The 18,472-nt window shown below is 40.2% G+C and overlaps 1 protein-coding gene across 2 annotated transcripts in view; it reads right to left on the bottom strand.

Moving 5' to 3' along the window:
- The window catches only part of zfpm2a (zinc finger protein, FOG family member 2a), a 442,543-nt gene that overhangs the window by 122,444 nt on the left and 301,627 nt on the right, over nt 1–18,472 (bottom strand). The window lies entirely within an intron of this gene.

Here is an 18,472-nt window from a genome sequence, read left to right as displayed (position 1 = left end):
GAGTGACGGACTAGAAAAAAAAAAAGGCGATTGCATTGGGAGCGTTCAGATGTTTTTAGACACATTTACTAGGATAATTCTGGGAAATCCCTTATCTTTCTATTGTGTTGCTAGTGTTTTAGTGAGTTAAATAGTACCTGATAGTCGGAGGGGTGTGTCCATGGGTGTGTTGACGCCAGTCTCTGAGAGAAGTCACGACAGCTGCAGCAGGACAGAAGCTCCGCTGATCTCCGGTAAGAGGAGACTTTTTACCACAATTTTCTCACCGAAAACTGCCGGTCGACATGTTGTCGGGATCCATGTTCGCTTGACCGCTCTGATCCATAGTAAAGCTTCACCTCCGGGAATTTGAAACAAGGAAACACCGTGTGTTTGTGTGGCTAAAGGCTAAAGCTTCCCACCTCCATCTTTCTACTTTGACTTCTCCATTATTAAATGAACAAATAGCAAAAGATTCAGCAACAGATGTCCAGAATACTGTGTAATTATGCGATGAAAAAAGACGATTTTTAGCCGTAAGTGCTACTGAGCTAAAATGTCCCCTCCAACCAATAACGTCACAAACATGCGTCTTCATTCCGCAACGTTTTCAACAGGAAACTCCGCGGGAAATTTTAAACTGTAATTTAGTAAACTAAAAAGGCCGTATTGGCATGTGTTGCAATGTTAATATTTCATCATTGATATATAAACTATCAGACTGCGTGGTCGCTAGTAGTGGCTTTCAGTAGGCCTTTAAGTATGAGAAAATGAGGTCGGTTATAAATTATTTAATGTCTCTGTGTGGGTTCACAGCCGAGTGTGAAGCGACCGGAATGAGAATCAGCACCTCCAAATCCGAGTCCATGGTTCTCTCCCGGAAAAGGGTGGAGTGTCATCTCCAGGTTGGGGAGGAGACCCTGCCCCAAGTGGAGGAGTTCAAGTACCTAGGAGTCTTGTTCACGAGCGGGGGAAGAGTGGATCGTGAGATCGACAGGCGGATCGGTGCGGCGTCTTCAGTAATGCGGACGTTGTACCGATCCGTTGTGGTGAAGAAGGAGCTGAGCCGGAAGGCAAAGCTCTCAATTTACCGGTCGATCTACGTTCCCATCTTCACCTATGGTCATGAGCTTTGGGTCATGACCGAAAGGATAAGATCACGGGTACAAGCGGCCGAAATGAGTTTCCTCCGCCGTGTGGCGGGGCTCTCCCTTAGAGATAGGGTGAGAAGCTCTGCCATCCGGGAGGAACTCAAAGTAAAGCCGCTGCTCCTCCACATGGAGAGGAGCCAGATGAGGTGGTTCGGGCATCTGGTCAGGATGCCACCCGAACGCCTCCCTAGGGAGGTGTTTAGCGCACGTCCAACCGGTAGGAGGCCACGGGGAAGACCCAGGACACGTTGGGAAGACTATGTCTCCCGGCTGGCCTGGGAACGCCTCGGGATCCCCCGGGAAGAGCTAGACGAAGTGGCTGGGGAGAGGGAAGTCTGGGCTTCCCTGCTTAGGCTGCTACCCCCGCGACTCGAACCCGGATAAGCGGATGAAGATGGATGGATGGATGGATGGAATGTGTGGCCCGGTAGCAAATGTGTCACGGACCAGTGCCGGCCCCCGGACCGGTGGTTGGGGACCCCTGCTCTAAAGCACAACAGGAGGGGAAAACAAGACCTGACTTGGCTTCAGCCAGGTCTGCCTTACAAGAAGACAATCCTCCCCTCCCCCAGACTCTTTCTCTTGTTCTCCCCGTGCGGCACTCCCTCCCCAGCTGCACAAGAATTTAAGGGCATCTTTGAAGCCTCTCGGTGTTCTTCAGCGTTGTAAAATGTGCATGTTCTCGTCAGGCTGTCAGCCCCGGGAAGGTGTTTTCGTGCTGAGATTAGTGGACGAGGTGCAGTCTGTGTTTTTGGCCAAACATGCCCATGCTTTGACACGGGGAGGGACTCTGACTCTAACTGGGCAACGGACCAAGATCACTCCCTCTTGTCTCCTCTTCTTCTTCTTCTTTCCTCCCAGTCCTCTCCAACACATGACATGTGTCACCGCCATAGAGCTGCTCTGGAATGATACGACCGGTTCAAGGTCACAGCAAATCCCCAACGCGGGGAAGAGCGCGGGAGAAATGACGTACAGTACACCTCGCCTCTCTTTTGACTGACTGGGTGAAAAGTATATTTTTCCTAAACGCTTTGCATGTTTCATGCAGCTCTAATGTCTGTGCTATTAAGTGAAATTGTCAGACGACAACATTGTTTATATATCAATGATGAAATATTAACATTGCAACACATGCCGATACGGCCTTTTTAGTTTACTAAAGTGCAATTTTAAATTTCCCGGGAGTTTCGTCTTGAAAACGTCGTGTAATAATGACGTGTACGCAAGACGTCACGGGTTTTTAGGAAGTATGAGCGCTGCACACACACACAGCTAAAAGTCGTCTGCTTTAACGGCATAATTACACAGTATTTTGGACATCTTTGTTGCTGAATCTTTTGCAATTTGTTCAATTAATATTGGAGAAGTCACAGTAGAAAGATGGAGTTGGGAAGCTTTAGCCTTTAGCCACACAAACACACGGGGATTCCTTGTTTAAAATTCCTGGATGTGAAACTTTACTATGGATAAAAAGCGGGCAAGCAAACATAAATCACGACGGAATGTCAACCAGCAGGTTTCGGTGAGAAAATTGTGGTTAAAAAGTCGCTTATTACCGTAGAAAAGCTGAGCTTGTGCCGTCCATAAAGCTGCCGTCGACTTCCCTGAGACACTGCGCGTCAACACACCCGTGGACACACCCTTCCGACTATCAGGTACTATTAAACTCACTAAAACACTAGCAACACAATAGAAAGATAAGGGATTTGCCAGAATTATCCTAGTAAATGTGTCTAAAAACATCGGAATCCGTCCCAATGCAATCGCGTTTTTTTTCTTTGTTTATTTTTTCTAGTCCGTCGCTATCAATATCCTCAAACACGAATCTTTCATCCTCGCTCAAATTAATGGGGAAATTGTCATTTTCTCGAACGAATAGCACTTTTTGTTGGAGGCTCCCATTAAAAACAATGTGAATATGTGAGGAGCCCCCACACTTGTGACGTCATCGTCTGCGACTTCCGGGAGAGGCAGGGCTTTTCTCTTAGCACCGAAAGTTGCAAACTTTATCGTGGATGTTCTCTACTAAATTATTTCAGCAAAAATATGGGAATATCGCGAAATGATCAAGTATGACACATAGAATGGACCTGCTATCCCCGTTTGAATAAGAAAATCTAATTTCAGTAGGCCTTTAAGTGAAATTGTCAAACGACAACATTGGACGGATTGTGTTCATTTTCCTGTTCTAGAGAAAACATTTTTTGGAGGGTTTTATATGTCTCATTTCACAGGAAAAATGTTCAAGTGAATATCGTTAAAGTCTATCTTAAAATTCAAAATTCAACCGCAAAAAATGACGAGAAAAACAAGCTAATTTGAATCTTTTTGAAGAAATAAAAAAAAGAATGTATGGAACATCATTACAAATTTTTCCTGATAAAGATTAATTTTAGAATTTTGATGACATGTTTTAAATAGGTTGAAATCCAATCTGCACTTTGTTAGAATATATAACACATTGGACCAAGCTATATTTCTAACAAAAACAAATCATTATTTCTTCTAGATTTTCCAGAACAAAAATTTCTAAATACATCTAAAGGCCTATGAAATAGTATTTAAATTTGATTCTACAGATTTTCTAGATTTGCCAGAGTATTTTTTTTATTGTTTTAATCATAATAAGTTTGAAGAAATATTTCACAAATATTCTTTGTCGAAAAAACAGAAGCTAAAATGAAGAATTAAATTAACATGTATTTATTATTCTTTACAATAATAATAAAAAAAAGGAATACTTGAACATTGATTTAAATTGTCAGGAAGGAAAAGGAAGGAATTTAAAAGGTAAAAAGGTATATGTGTTTAAAAATCCGAAAATCATTTTTAAGGTTGTATTTTTTCTCTAAAATTGTCTTTCTGAAAATTATAAGAATCAAAGTAAAAAAATAAATTTATTTAAACAAGTGAAGACCCATCCATCCATCCATCCATTTTCTACCGCTTATTCCCTTTTGGGGTCGCGGGGGGCGCTGGCGCCTATCTCAGCTACAATCGGGCGGAAGGCGGGGTACACCCTGGACAAGTCGCCACCTCATCGCAGGGCAAGTGAAGACCTAGTCTTTCAAATACTTTCTTGGATTTTCAAATTCTATTTGAGTTTTGTTTCTCTTAGAATTAAAAATGTCAAGCAAAGCGAGACCAGCTTGCTAGTAAATAAATACAATTCAAAAAATTGAGGCAGCTCACTGGTAAGTGCTGCTATTTGAGCTATTTTTAGAACAGGCCAGCGGGCGACTCATCTAATAATAATAATAATAATAATAGATTTTATTTGTAAAAAGCACTCTACGTTGAGCAAACAACCTCAAAGTGCCACAGTGTAAAAAATAGTAATAATAAAAATAAATGAAATATAAAACTAGAAACAGCCCAATAGCTACAACCAGCATGCATGTCTATAGAAAGGCTTTTTTTAAAAGATGGGTTTTTAAGCCGTTTTTAAAAGCATCCACAGTCTGAGGTACCCTCAGGTGGTCAGGGAGAGCGTTCCACAGACTGGGAGCAACGGAGCAGAAAGCCCGGTCCCCCATTGTTCGAAGCTTTGTCCGTGGAGGTTGGAGGAGGTTAGCCTGTATGGAGCGGAGGTGTCGTGTGGAGGATTTGGGGGTGAGCAGTTCCTTGAGGTAGAGGGGGGCATTTCCATGGAGGCACTGGTGAGTTAGTAGGGAGATTTTGAATTCAAACCTGAATGGAACAGGAAGGATTGAATTCTGGTCCTTATGGGCTACCTGGTGCACGCGGGCCACTCGTTGGTGACCCCTGCTTTGGAATATATAATAACAAAAAAAAAAATCTGCGATAAGAGTAAAGTGCGGCCTGGCGAGGGATGACAGCGATGCCCTTGTACAGAAAGTAGGTCAGATTTCTTGCCACTTAAATGTCAGAAAATACACTCTACTTCTTAACTGTTGACCCCTTGTATTGTCTTGCTCACCACCAAACCCACACAGTGCGGTAGCCGTGCATCAACGTAAAAGTCGTAACAATCGACACAAAACATGATTTAAAAATAAAAAAATGGAGACATTTGGGCAATGTCAACACGAACCCGGAGAAGTTCAAAAACACATACCGTATTTCCTTGAATTGCCGCAAAATAATTAGCGCATGCTTAGTATTACCGCCTGGTCAAACTCGCGACGTCACGAGTGACACTTCCCCCTGTCATCATTTTCAAAATAAAGGAGGCTGATTTCAATACCGGTTATTTGAAATTGCATAAAGGGAAGAAGATTAAGAGCTATTCAGTAGGATTTAAGGTCCAAGCTTACATCACACTAAATTTTTTACTGCATGCCTTTGGTAAGTGCCGGAGTGAGAAGAGGTTTTAAAATAATTAGCGCATGCTTACTTTTACCGCATGCCTTTGGTAAGCGCAGGAGTGAGAAGAGGTTTTAAATTAATTAGCGCCCCGGCGGCAATTCAAGGAAATACGGTATCAAAATAATACGTGAACTAAATGTGGTTTTGATTCAAAGTGAAAAGGAAGAAGGGTGCGATGTAATTATTTGACACACACAATGCCCTACACTTCAGATTTTGGGAAAATGGTGAGCAGAAAATCTGTTTACTATGGAGCTGAGTTACTCTCCTCTGTGTGGATGAAAGCTTTGAATAATTCATAGAGAGCGCCATAGGCATGTATGCAAAGGAAAAGTGTCGCAGAAAATCTCACCGAAGATGGCATTCTCCATTATGTGTGCGGTGCCCGCTGTGCCCACAGACCTCACACAATGTCATTGGATAAAAGCTTCATGCTGACTATTGAGAGGCTCCGTAAGGAAAATATATTTCCCGGAGCCTGCGCGATGTGCCGGTTGACTCCAAAGCAGCTACAAGAAAAAAACATATTTCATGCCACCGTATATTTATCTTTAGCGCAAGGGTAGGGAACCTATGGCTCTAGAGCCAGATGTGGCTCTCTTGATGACTGCACCTGGGTCTCAGATAAACCTTAGCTGACATTGCTTAACACGATAAGTAATGAATAATTCCGCTGGTAATCACGATGTCAAAAATAACGTTCAAAATATAAAACATTCTCATCCGTTTTCTACCGCACCTGTTCAAGCAATAACAATGTTATTAGAGAATAATTAGAGACTTATTATACTCTAAAATGGTTGGTTTTACTTAAAAAAATGCACGCATTTAGTTGTATTATTACTTCGGTACTCTTGAAAACGTCGTGTAATGTTGACGTGTACGCAAGACGTCACAGGTTTTTAGGAAGTATGAGCGCTGCACACACACACAGCTAAAAGTTGTCTGCTTTAACGGCATAATTACACAGTATTTTGGACATCTGTGTTGCTGAATCTTTTGCAATTTGTTCAATTAGTATTGGAGAAGTCACAGTAGAAAGATGGAGTTGGGAAGCTTAAGCCTTTAGCCACACAAACACACGGTGATTCCTTGTTTAAAATTCCTGGAGGTGAAACTTTCCTATGGATCAGAGTCAAGCGAACATGAAACACGACGGAATGTCAACCAGCAGGTTTCGGTGAGAAAATTGTGGTTAAAAAGTCGCTTCTTACCGACGAAAAGCTGAGCTTGTGCCGTCCATAGCTACCGTCGACTTCCCTGAGACACTGAGCGTCAAGACACCCTCGGACACACCCTTCTGACTATCAGGTACTATTTAACTCACTAAAACACTAGCAACACAATAGAAAGATGAGGGATTTCCCAGAATTATCCTAGTAAATGTGTCTAAAAACATCGGAATCCGTCACAATTTTTTTTTACTTTTTTTTTTCTAGTCCGTCGCTATCAATTTCCTCAAACACAAATCTTTCATCCTCGCTCAAATTAATGTGGAAATTGTCGTTTTCTCGAACGAATAGCACTTTTTGTTGGAGGCTCCCATTAAAAACAATGTGAATATGTGAGGAGCCCCCACACTTGTGACGTCATCGTCTGCGACTTCCGGTAGAGGCAGGGCTTTTCTCTTAGCAGCGAAAGTTGCAAACTTTATCGTGGATGTTCTCTACTAAATTATTTCAGCAAAAATATGGCAATATCGCGAAATGATCAAGTATGACACATAGAATGGACCTGCTATCCCCGTTTAAATAAGAAAATCTAATTTCAGTAGGCCTTTAAGTGAAATTGTCAAACGACAACATTTTCCTGTTCTAGAGAAAACATTTTTTGGAGGGTTTTATATGTCTCATTTCACAGGAAAAAAGTTCAAGTGAATATCGTTAAAGTCTATTACAGAAGTGTTTTTCAACCTTTTTTGAGCCAAGGCACATTTTTTTTCATTTAAAAAATTCTGAGGCACACCACCAGTAGAAAACATAAACAAAATAAACTTTACAGCCGATATTGACAGTAAAAAAATCGGTCTTGCAAGTGTTGGATATGAATTTAAAGGCCTACTGAAAGCCACTACTACCCACCACGCAGTCTGATAGTTTATATATCAATGATGAAATATTAACATTGCAACACATGCCAATACGGCATTTTTAGTTTACTAAATTGCTATTTTAAATTTCCCGGGAGTTTCGTCTTGAAAACGTCGTGTAATGATGACGTGTACGCAAGACGTCACGGGTTTTTAGGAAGTATGAGCGCTGCACACACACACAGCTAAAAGTTGTCTGCTTTAACGGCATAATTACACAGTATTTTGGACGTCTGTGTTGCTGAATCTTTTGGAATTTGTTCAATTAGTATTGGAGAAGTCACAGTAGAAAGATGGAGTTGGGAAGCTTTAGCCTTTAGCCACACAAACACACGGTGATTCCTTGTTTAAAATTCCTGGAGGTGAAACTTTCCTATCGATCAGAGTCAAGCGAACATGGATCCCGACGGAATGTCAACCAGCAGGTTTCGGTGAGAAAATTGTGGTTAAAAAGTCGCTTCTTACCGACGAAAAGCTGAGCTTGTGCCGTCCATAGCTACCGTCGACTTCCCTGAGACACTGAGCGTCAAAACACCCGTGGACACACCCTTCTGACTATCAGGTACTATTTAACTCACTAAAACACTAGCAACACAATAGAAAGATGAGGGATTTCCCAGAATTATCCTAGTAAATGTGTCTAAAAACATCGGAATCCGTCACAATTTTTTTTAACTTTTTTTTTTCTAGTCCGTCGCTATCAATTTCCTCAAACACAAATCTTTCATCCTCGCTCAAATTAATGTGGAAATTGTCGTTTTCTCGAACGAATAGCACTTTTTGTTGGAGGCTCCCATTAAAAACAATGTGAATATGTGTGGAGCCCCCACACTTGTGACGTCATCGTCTGCGACTTCCGGTAGAGGCAGGGCTTTTCTCTTAGCACCGAAAGTTGCAAACTTTATCGTGGATGTTCTCTACTAAATTATTTCAGCAAAAATATGGCAATATCGCGAAATGATCAAGTATGACACATAGAATGGACCTGCTATCCCCGTTTAAATAAGAAAATCTCATTTCAGTAGGCCTTTAAGTGAAATTGTCAAACGACAATATTTTCCTGTTCTAGAGAAAACATTTTTTGGAAGGTTTTATATGTCTCATTTCACAGGAAAAAAGTTCAAGTGAATATCGTTAAAGTCTATTACAGAAGTGTTTTTCAACCTTTTTTGAGCCAAGGCACATTTTTTTTTCATTTAAAAAATTCTGAGGCACACCACCAGTAGAAAACATAAACAAAATAAACTTTACAGCCGATATTGACAGTAAAAAAATCGGTCTTGCAAGTGTTGGATATGAATTTAAAGGCCTACTGAAAGCCACTACTACCCACCACGCAGTCTGATAGTTTATATATCAATGATGAAATATTAACATTGCAACACATGCCAATACGGCCTTTTTAGTTTACTAAATTGCAATTTTAAATTTCCCGGGAGTTTCGTCTTGAAAACGTCGTGTAATGTTGACGTGTACGCAAGACGTCACAGGTTTTTAGGAAGTATGAGCGCTGCACACACACACAGCTAAAAGTTGTCTGCTTTAACGGCATAATTACACAGTATTTTGGACATCTGTGTTGCTGAATCTTTTGCAATTTGTTCAATTAGTATTGGAGAAGTCACAGTAGAAAGATGGAGTTGGGAAGCTTTAGCCTTTAGCCACACAAACACACGGTGATTCCTTGTTTAAAATTCCTGGAGGTGAAACTTTCCTATCGATCAGAGTCAAGCGAACATGAAACACGACGGAATGTCAACCAGCAGGTTTCGGTGAGAAAATTGTGGTTAAAAAGTCGCTTCTTACCGACGAAAAGCTGAGCTTGTGCCGTCCATAGCTACCGTCGACTTCCCTGAGACACTGAGCGTCAAAACACCCGTGGACACACCCTTCTGACTATCAGGTACTATTTAACTCACTAAAACACTAGCAACACAATAGAAAGATGAGGGATTTCCCAGAATTATCCTAGTAAATGTGTCTAAAAACATCGGAATCCGTCACAATTTTTTTTAACTTTTTTTTTTCTAGTCCGTCGCTATCAATTTCCTCAAACACAAATCTTTCATCCTCGCTCAAATTAATGTGGAAATTGTCGTTTTCTCGAACGAATAGCACTTTTTGTTGGAGGCTCCCATTAAAAACAATGTGAATATGTGAGGAGCCCCCACACTTGTGACGTCATCGTCTGCGACTTCCGGTAGAGGCAGGGCTTTTCTCTTAGCACCGAAAGTTGCAAACTTTATAGTGGATGTTCTCTACTAAATTATTTCAGCAAAAATATGGGAATATCGCGAAATGATCAAGTATGACACATAGAATGGACCTGCTATCCCCGTTTGGATAAGAAAATCTAATTTCAGTAGGCCTTTAAGTGAAATTGTCAAACGACAACATTGGACGGATTGTGTTCATTTTCCTGTTCTAGAGAAAACATTTTTTGGAGGGTTTTATATGTCTCATTTCACAGGAAAAATGTTCAAGTGAATATAGTTAAATTCTATCTTAAAATTCAAAATTCAACCGCAAAAAACAAGAAAAACAAGCTAATTTTAATCTTTTTGAAGAAATAAAAAAAAAATGTATGGAACATCATTACAAATTTTTCCTGATAAAGATTAATTTTAGAATTTTGATGACATGTTTTAAATAGGTTGAAATCCAATCTGCACTTTGTTAGAATATATAACACATTGGACCAAGCTATATTTATAACAAAAACAAATCATTATTTCTTCTAGATTTTCCAGAACAAAAATTTCTAAATACATCTAAAGGACTATGAAATAGGATTTAAATTTGATTCTACAGATTTTCTAGATTTGCCAGAGTATTTTTTTAAATTATTTTAATCATAATAAGTTTGAAGAAATATTTCACAAATATTTTTCGTCAAAAAAACAGAAGCTAAAATGAAGAATTAAATAAACATGTATTTATTTTTCTTTACAATAATAAAAAAAAAGTAATACTTGAACATTGATTTAAATTGTCAGGAAAGAAAAGGAAAGAATTTAAAAGGTAAAAAGGTATATGTGTTTAAAAATCCGAAAATCATTTCTAAGGTTGTATTTTTTCTCTAAAATTGTCTTTCTGAAAATTATAAGAATCAAAGTAAAAAAATAAATTTATTTAAACAAGTGAAGACATAATCTTTAAAATATTTTCTTGGATTTTCAAATTCTATTTGAGTTTTGTTTCTCTTAGAATTAAAAATGTCAAGCAAAGCGAGACCAGCTTGCTAGTAAATAAATACAATTCAAAAAATTGAGGCAGCTCACTGGTAAGTGCTGCTATTTCAGCTATTTTTAGAACAGGCCAGCGGGCGACTCATCTAATAATAATAATAATAATAGATTTTATTTGTAAAAAGCACTTTACGTTGAGCAAACAACCTCAAAGTGCCACTGTGTAAAAAATAGTAATACTAAAAATAAATAAAATATAAAACTAGAAACATCCCAATAGCTACAACCAGCATGCATGTCTATAGAAAGGCTTTTTTAAAAAGATAGGTTTTTAAGCCTTTTTTAAAAGCATCCACAGTCTGAGGTGCCCTCAGGTGGTCAGGGAGAGCGTTCCACAGACTGGGAGCAACGGAGCAGAAAGCCCGGTCCCCCATTGTTCGAAGCTTTGTCCGTGGAGGTTGGAGGAGGTTAGCCTGTATGGAGCGGAGGTGTCGTGTGGAGGATTTGGGGGTGAGCAGTTCCTTGAGGTAGAGGGGAGCATTTCCATGGAGGCACTGGTGAGTTAGTAGGGAGATTTTGAATTCAAACCTGAATGGAACAGGAAGGATTGAATCCTGGTCCTTATGGGCTACCTGGTGCACGCGGGCCACTCGTTGGTGACCCCTGCTTTGGAATATATAATAACAAAAAAAAAAAATCCGCGATAAGAGTAAAGCCACACATTTGGAAGTGCGGCCTGGCGAGGGATGACAGCGATGCCCTTGTACAGAAAGTAGGTCAGGTTTCTTGCCACTTAAATGTCAGAAAATACACTCTACTTCTTAACTGTTGACCCCTTGTATTGTCTTGCTCACCACCAACACCAGACAGCGCGGTAGCCGTGCATCAACGTAAAAGTCGTAACAATCGGCACAAAACATGATTTAAAAATAAAAAAATGGAGACATTTGGGCAATGTCAACACGAACCCGGAGAAGTTCAAAAACACATACCGTATTTCCTTGAATTGCCGCAAAATAATTAGCGCATGCTTAGTATTACCGCCTGGTCAAACTCGTGACGTCACGAGTGACACTTCCCCTGTCATAATTTTCAAAATAAAGGAGGCTGATTTCAATACCGGTTATTTGAAATTGCATAAAGGGAAGAAGATTAAGAGCTATTCAGTAGGATTTAAGTTCCAAGCTTACATCACACTAAATTTTTTACTGCATGCCTTTGGTAAGTGCCGGAGTGAGAAAAGGTTTTAAAATACTTAGCGCATGCTTACTTTTACCGCATGCCTTTGGTAAGCGCAGGAGTGAGAAGAGGTTTTAAATTAATTAGCGCCCCGGCGGCAATTCAAGGAAATACGGTATCAAAATAATTCGTGAACTAAATGTGGTTTTGATTCAAAGTGAAAAAGAAGAAGGGTGCGATGTAATTATTTGACACACACAATGCCCTACACTTCAGATTTTGGGAAAATGGTGAGCAGAAAATCTGTTTACTATGGAGCTGAGTTACTCTCCTCTGTGTGGATGAAAGCTTTGAATAATTCATAGAGAGCGCCATAGGCATGTATGCAAAGGAAAAGTGTCGCAGAAAATCTCACCGAAGATGGCATTCTCCATTATGTGTGCGGTGCCCGCTGTGCCCACAGACCTCACACAATGTCATTGGATAAAAGCTTCATGCTGACTATTGAGAGGCTCCGTAAGGAAAATATATTTCCCGGAGCCTGCGCGATGTGCCGGTTGATTCCAAAGCAGCTACAAGAAAAAAACATATTTCATGCCACCGTATATTTACCTCTAGCGCAAGGGTAGGGAACCTATGGCTCTCGAGCCAGATGTGGCTCTTTTGATGACTGCATCTGGCGCTCAGATAAACCTTAGCTGACATTGCTTAACACGATAAGTAATGAATAATTCCGCTGGTAATCACAATGTTAAAAATAACGTTCAAAATATAAAACATTCTCATCCGTTTTCTACCGCACCTGTTCAAGCAATAACAATGTTATTAGAGAATAATTAGAGACTTATTATACTCTAAAATGGTTGGTTTTACTTAAAAAAATGCACGCATTTAGTTGTATTATTACTTCGGTACTCATGTCTTGTTCTGTATATTGTACAGTATTTTGTATTTCTATTGTGTTTTTTATATTGTACAGCATGGGTGTCAAACTCCGGCCCGCGGGCCAAATTTGGCCCGCCGTGTAATTTCACTAGGCCCTTGAGGCCGCGTTCACCGCTGATACTCTTACTTGCCAACCCTCCCGATTTTCCCGGCAGACTCCCGAAGTTCAGCGCCCCTGCCGAATTTCATTCGGGACAACAATATTTGGGGTGGGCGTTCTCTACAACCTGTCTCCACGTCCGCTTTTCCTCCATACAAACAGCGTACCGGCCCAGTCACATAATATATGCGGCTTATACACACACACACACACAAGTGAATGCAAGGCATACTTGGTCAACAGCCATACAGGTCACACTGAGGGTGGCTGTATAAACAACTTTAACACTGTTACAAATATGCGCCACACTGTGAACCCACACCAAACAAGAATGACACATTTCGGGAGAACATCCGCACCATAACACAACATAAACACAACAGAACAAATACCCAGAACGCCTTGCAGCACTAACTCTTCCGGGACGCTACAATATAGACAATATACACCCCCTGCTATCACCAAACCCCGTCCACCTCAACCCCACCACCGAAAAGAGGCATTAAATTTTTATTTACATTTTATTTTATATTTTTTTATTATTATTATCATTTGAAACTCGATTTTGCATGTCACTATAAAGTTATATAAGCCTTGCTTGTTCAATATTCAATACAAAACTTGTTTGGGTCCCTATTAAAAGGTCAATTTGTTCAACCTCGGCCCGCGGATTTGTTCGCGGATTTGTTCGGTTTTACATTTTGGCCCACTCTGTATTTGAGTTTGACACCCCTGTTGTACAGGATTGCTTGTTTTTTTTTTAATAGATAGTCTGTTTATTTCAATTGTTAGTTTTTCCTTTATTACCTCTTGTGTTATTTATTTTACCCCATATTCGTTCCCACAACCGCACCTTAAGTTGGAGTCTTTAATCTCGGTATATGCAAATTGTCAGGCTTGGACTGTGGATGTTTGTGCTTCTTCGATGCAAGGATGATGTGGGACTAGTCGGGCATGAATGTAAGTACATGATATTTATCAAATAAACAAACAAACTACAAAAAGGCAAACCAAAGACGCGTTCTGTGGCGGATAAAAATCTATACTATACTTAAAACAAAACAGCACAATGGCATGACTATATACAAACAAAACAAAACTAGCACAATGGCATAAATACAAAAAACTTACACGGCATGGAGCTGTGGACGAGGACGTGAAGGTTTGAACAGCATGGGTAGGGTGCATGAGAGTGTGAGAAGATCCCGAGACGAAGACAAGAAAGAGAGTTACTTAATTAGTTATGATCATTAGTGAAAATAGGGGTGAGGCTGAGAACAGGGACGTGAAAACTAATGAGTTGACATGGAAACAAACAAAACCAGGAAGTGCAAAACGTGACTGAATGTCCAAAAACTAAACATAGCATGACCATAACAGAACTTACAGGCGTGACACAAATATAATAACAATAAAGTCTATTCTATTCAGTGTTAAAAAATATGACATGGCTCTCACGGAAATGCATTTTAAAATATTTGGCTTTCAGGGGCTCTCTCAGCCCAAAAGGTTCCCGACCCTTGCTCTAGCGCATGGTGGCTTGTGAAACTTTACTATGGATAAAAAGCGGGCAAGCAAACATAAATCACGACGGAATGTCAACCAGCAGGTTTCGGTGAGAAAATTGTGGTTAAAAAGTCGCTTATTACCGTAGAAAAGCTGAGCTTGTGCCGTCCATAAAGCTGCCGTCGACTTCCCTGAGACACCGGCGTCAACACACCCGTGGACGTACACCTTCCGACTATCAGGTACTATTTAATCTCACTAAAACACTAGCAACACAATAGAAAGATGAGGGATTTCCCAGAATTATCCTAGTAAATGTGTCTAAAAACATCGGAATCCGTCACAATTTTTTTTTTTAGTCCGTCGCTATCAATTTCCTCAAACACGAATCTTTCATCCTCGCTCAAATTAATGTGGAAATTGTCGTTTTCTCGAACGAATAGCACTTTTTGTTGGAGGCTCCCATTAAAAACAATGTGAATATGTGAGGAGCCCCCACACTTGTGACGTCATCGTCTGCGACTTCCGGTAAAGGCAGGGCTTTTCTCTTAGCACCGAAAGTTGCAAACTTTATCGTGGATGTTCTCTACTAAATTATTTCAGCAAAAATATGGCAATATCGCGAAATGATCAAGTATGACACATAGAATGGACCTGCTATCCCCGTTTAAATAAGAAAATCTCATTTTAGTAGGCCTTTAAGTGAAATTGTCAAACGACAACATTTTCCTGTTCTAGAGAAAACATTTTTTGGAGGGTTTTATATGTCTCATTTCACAGGAAAAAAGTTCAAGTGAATATCGTTAAAGTCTATTACAGCAGTGTTTTTCAACCTTTTTTGAGCCAAGGCACATTTTTTTTTCATTTAAAAAATTCTGAGGCACACCACCAGTAGAAAACATAAACAAAATAAACTTTACAGCCGATATTGACAGTAAAAAAATCGGTCTTGCAAGTGTTGGATATGAATTTAAAGGCCTACTGAAACCCACTACTACCCACCACGCAGTCTGATAGTTTATATATCAATGATGAAATATTAACATTGCAACACATGCCGATACGGCTTTTTTAGTTTACTAAATTGCAATTTTAAATTTCCCGGGAGTTTCGTCTTGAAAACGTCGTGTAATGATGACGTGTACGCAAGACGTCACAGGTTTTTAGGAAGTATGAGCGCTGCACACACACACAGCTAAAAGTTGTCTGCTTTAACGGCATAATTACACAGTATTTTGGACATCTGTGTTGCTGAAACTTTTGCAATTTGTTCAATTAATATTGGAGAAGTCACAGTAGAAAGATGGAGTTGGGAAGCTTAAGCCTTTAGCCACACAAACACACGGTGATTCCTTGTTTAAAATTCCTGGAGGTGAAACTTTCCAATGGATCAGAGTCAAGCGAACATGAAACACGACGGAATGTCAACCAGCAGGTTTCGGTGAGAAAATTGTGGTTAAAAAGTCGCTTCTTACCGACGAAAAGCTGAGCTTGTGCCGTCCATAGCTACCGTCGACTTCCCTGAGACACTGCGCTTCAACACACCCATGGACACACCCTTCCGACTATCAGGTACTATTTAACTCACTAAAACACTAGCAACACAATAGAAAGATGAGGGATTTCCCAGAATTATCCTAGTAAATGTGTCTAAAAACATCGGAATCCGTCACAATTTTTTTTTACTTTTTTTTTTTCTAGTCCGTCGCTATCAATTTCCTCAAACACGAATCTTTCATCCTCGCTCAAATTAATGGGGAAATTGTCGTTTTCTCGAACGAATAGCACTTTTTGTTGGAGGCTCCCATTAAAAACAATGTGAATATGTGAGGAGCCCCCACACTTGTGACGTCATCGTCTGCGACTTCCGGTAGAGGCAGGGCTTTTCTCTTAGCACCGAAAGTTGCAAACTTTATCGTGGATGTTCTCTACTAAATTATTTCAGCAAAAATATGGCAATATCGCGAAATGATCAAGTATGACACATAGAATGGACCTGCTATCCCCGTTTAAATAAGACAATCTCATTTCAGTAGGCCTTTAAGTGAAATTGTCAAACGACAACATTTTCCTGTTCTAGAGAAAACATTTTTTGGAGGGTTTTATATGTCTCATTTCACAGGAAAAAAGTTCAAGTGAATATCGTTAAAGTCTATTACAGCAGTGTTTTTCAACCTTTTTTGAGCCAAGGCACATTTTTTTTCATTTAAAAAATTCTGAGGCACACCACCAGTAGAAAACATAAACAAAATAAACTTTACAGCCGATATTGACAGTAAAAAAATCGGTCTTGCAAGTGTTGGATATGAATTTAAAGGCCTACTGAAAGCCACTACTACCCACCACGCAGTCTGATAGTTTATATATCAATGATGAAATATTAACATTGCAACACATGCCAATACGGCCTTTTTAGTTTACTAAATTGCAATTTTAAATTTCCCGGGAGTTTCGTCTTGAAAACGTCGTGTAATGATGACGTGTACGCCAAGACGTCACAGGTTTTTAGGAAGTATGAGCGCTGCACACACACACAGCTAAAAGTCGTCTGCTTTAACGGCATAATTACACAGTATTTTGGACATCTGTGTTGCTGAATCTTTTGCAATTTGTTCAATTAATATTGGAGAAGTCACAGTAGAAAGATGGAGTTGGGAAGCTTTAGCCTTTAGCCACACAAACACACGGTGATTCCTTGTTTAAAATTCCTGGAGGTGAAACTTTCCTATGAATCAGAGTCAAGCGAACATGAAACACGACGGAATGTCAACCAGCAGGTTTCGGTGAGAAAATTGTGGTTAAAAAGTCGCTTCTTACCGACGAAAAGCTGAGCTTGTGCCGTCCATAGCTACCGTCGACTTCCCTGAGACACTGAGCGTCAAGACACCCGTGGACACACCCTTCCGACTATCAGATACTATTTAACTCACTAAAACACTAGCAACACAATAGAAAGATAAGGGATTTCCCAGAATTATCCTAGCTCTAGCGCATGGTGGCTTTTTTTTTGGTGCAGCTCGGGAAAAATAATTGGAATAAAATTACCTTCATAGTTTGTGTTCAAAATGCATGACCTCTCCAAATACAACACGGCTCTTGAATTAGAAAGTCATTATTGTGATTGGGTTGTTTTTGTTGTCATTGTACTCCTGGTGACAACTTGTCTCATTGGGATGTGGCTGACTGAAACAATGACGAGCTTTACATATCAAAACCGCAAGGCCTTTCATTTGAAGAGGCTTCTTCTTCATAGACAACAATTTTTATTGACAGGTAAACCCCCGGAGATTACACACGGCGGGCTAATTAGTCTCTCCCTTCATTGCGGTGTTTACACACCCCAACTGGTGTACGGAAGGCGGGCGATCCAGGCCAAGGCGACATTGGAGAGAGAGGGAAGTGACGATGATGGATGTGTAACTGTAGAGAGGAGTTGGCGGCGTGCTTAATTCCCGACATGAAATATTACCTGAAGCCCTCCACTGAGCAGACCCCTGTGGATGGCGGACGAGATAGCATCCATCCCTCCAGTGGAGGAAACAAATAAAACAAACAAAAGCTCCAAGACCCTTGACCTGACAAAGCAAGTGCCACTGATAAAGTTAGCACACGTTTTACCCCCTCACTCTTGTCTTTGGCCTCGTTTTCACCTTGTTATGATTGTCTTCTATCAAAGGGGAACATTATCACAATTTCAGAAGGGTTAAAACCAATAATCAGTTCCCAGTGGCTTATTTTATTTTTCGAAGTTTTTTTCCAAATTGTACCCATCCCGGAATATCCCGAAAAAAGGCTTTAAAGTGCCTGATTTTTGCTATCTGCGAAGCCACCGTCCATTTTCCTGTGACGTCACATAGTGATGCCAATACAAACAACATGGCGGATACCACAGCAAGATATAGCGACATTAGCTCGGATTCAGAATCGGGCTTAAGCGATTCAACAAATTACGCATGTATTGAAATGGATGGTTGGAGCAGGGGCGTCACTAGACCTAATACTG

The sequence above is a fragment of the Nerophis ophidion genome, linkage group LG11 (genome assembly GCF_033978795.1).
Source record: "Nerophis ophidion isolate RoL-2023_Sa linkage group LG11, RoL_Noph_v1.0, whole genome shotgun sequence".
Classification (NCBI taxonomy): Eukaryota; Metazoa; Chordata; class Actinopteri; order Syngnathiformes; family Syngnathidae; genus Nerophis; species Nerophis ophidion.
Note: the sequence above shows the minus strand (reverse complement) of the source record. Positions and strands in the feature narration are given on the sequence as shown.